This window comes from Chaetura pelagica, unplaced genomic scaffold, assembly GCF_000747805.2.
Source record: "Chaetura pelagica isolate M959 unplaced genomic scaffold, ChaPel_1.0 scaffold248, whole genome shotgun sequence".
NCBI classification, from domain to species: domain Eukaryota; kingdom Metazoa; phylum Chordata; class Aves; order Apodiformes; family Apodidae; genus Chaetura; species Chaetura pelagica.
In genome coordinates, this window is record NW_009954309.1 from 73885 (window position 1) to 76481 (window position 2597).

Sequence of the window (2597 nt, forward strand, 5' to 3'; positions counted from 1 at the left end):
ACAAATGTATTGGTATTTTTTGCCTTGTACATTAGTGCTTTGGTTTTGATACTAACAGCTAAGAAGCCTTTATAATTTATACTTGTTCTTTTTATTTTGCTTTCCTGCCATGATGGATATATGCTTGGAAGGTTTTGTTCACATAATCTTCACTATCATTACTCTAGTCTGTAATCTCATTATCTATTTTTATTCAGTAAATTAGAACTTTTGATAAGTTATTCAAATGCTTTTAAGTTGTAAGTTCTACCCAAGACGTTTTAGTACATTAGTCCTTTTACAAGTGTAAATGATTCCTCTGTGAAGAACCAGAAGGATGAAAGGTGTAAAATGTTACACTTACAAGAAAAGTGGAACTTACAGATATGCATGTAACGATGAAAGGATTGACAGATCTGACTTCTCTCAGCCAGATCTGTTAACTTCATCTGACACCAAAAAATCCCATCAAACCAGCACAGAAGAGAACCAATATTGACATTTGCACATAATTCATTCCTAGGGTTATGAAATGCCTACTGCATTGCTGTGATGTACAGCACCCAAAAGGTTTGTATTCCTTCAGTTTTGAAGTGTTACTTTTTAGCCAGGAGAAACCTTTACTGCTGTGTTTAGGTTTAGTTACAATTGTTTGTGCAATAAAATGACTGTCACACTGTTCTCTGAACCTCTTATAACAATCCTAGTCCTTTTCTGATGGTTTATTTATGTTTTTCCTCCAGCTTTACCTAAAAAGCTCTTTAAGTTTATGCAATGTAAGTTTCTGTTTCTCTTGTGTTTTGTTTTTGTTTTGTTTTCCTCTTTGATTTTTTTTTGTTTGGGTTTTTTGTTTGTTTGTTTGTTTTCCCTTTTCATTCATTACTGAAGAAGAAATTTGACATTTAATGGAGAAATGCACACTGATAATTGTGTGGTTTCTTGTCTGGTAAAGGATTGTTGGGAGCCTAGCTTTTCTGGGATTAATTAAAAAAAGAAAAATTGGCTGGCTTCTGTAGATCTGAAGCAAAATCCTCCTTCAGTCTGAGAAAAGCATGGTGCTGGCTTTAGAACTTTTTTGGTTGGTGTAAAGGAGTTGAGAAAGTGGAGGAGGAATGTATCTCTCTGCCATGGCAAGCAAAATTATTGCTTAAAGTGTTTCTGGATTAAAGAGTAGTCTTGAACTGAATTTGTGCCTTGGACTGTAATCTCCTATTTAACTGGTCTCATAATGTTATTTAACAGAGGACAGTTGTTCAGCAGCCTTAATCACATGTAATATTATACAATTAGCAGACTGTTCACTAAAGGCTTCAGCCTCAGCTTTTTCTTTTTTTTTCATAAAATATAAAGCAGCAACACAATTTCCATTTCCTCTCTGAGCATGAACTCACCAATTCATTACAAAGCACATACAAAGAGATGTCTAATAGCTAAGAAATATGTCTGATCTGTTACAATGATCTATCCCAGCTCTGTTAGGAGCACAATGTACAGTGCAGGACTGAGAGCAGGTTGTGGGCCTCCTGACACCCTCTGGAATGAAACTGGACAAATTTCATCTCTGTTTTCCCCACACACTTTCAGGTATTCCTGCCACCAAGACTGTAAACTCCTCAAGGCAGAGACTGCTTGTGGGTGATGTTTGTATTGTGCCTGGCTCCGACATCCTGACTTGGGCTGGCTCTTACATCACACCAAGTACAAACAGATACTGCTGGATGTTATCATGCCCCTTACAGCAGTACTGATGTGCTTTGATTTTCTGGTAGTTCAGGGGAGATGAATGGTATGACTGGGAAAACAAGCTAAACCAAAACCCAAACAATTCCTTCAGATTCCAAGGGTAAGAACTGCAGAATCTGAAGAGGGGTAGATTCGGAGCTGATTTCAAACTCTAATACAGGTCACTTTGGACCTCTTAGGAGGTGTTACCGGGAGATGAAATCAAGTACCTTTTCTCTGTCTTTTTGGAAGAGAGATATTGTAAGTTATCAATTTCAGCATCAGGAAAGAGTTTGTTATATTCTTCATTGTCTGACAGCAAGGCTCATTATTTTTTGATTGTAAAGACATAACAAAATTAAAATAGCTTATACCAATGTTGAAAAAGGTGGGCCAGGTATCCCACATTTCTCCGAAAAAAAAGGACATTTGAGGCAACTTGATTACAATTATTACCTTTTTACAGCTCTGTTGCCAAGCTAGGAACTTTTGTTACCGCTCATCATGCTGTAAGTGGAAAGTAATGTCTCGTCTTCAACCGTAAAATGGGAAGCTGGAGTAAACCTTAGCAAGGCAGGGATTTCAAAACAAGCTGTAACATCCCTTCTAGCGTCAACCGTGATGAGTTCAAAGAAAACCGCCTCTGAACTTGGCAGAACCTGAGGCAAATACCGGAGCGACCCGGCGGGGCTCTCGTGGAGAAGGGATCAAGGCAGCGGCCCGGGAGACCTCAGCGCCCGGGGCTGCTCTCCCAGCTGTCCGGCGAGAAGCCGGGAGGACCCGGGGGCTCCGCTGCCCCCCGCCCGCCCCCCGCGGGGCCGCCCAGCTCCCTTGGCCGGCTTTGTGCCTTCAGCGTGGGCGAACGGGTTTTGCGGGGCAGGAGCGCTGCGGGGCCG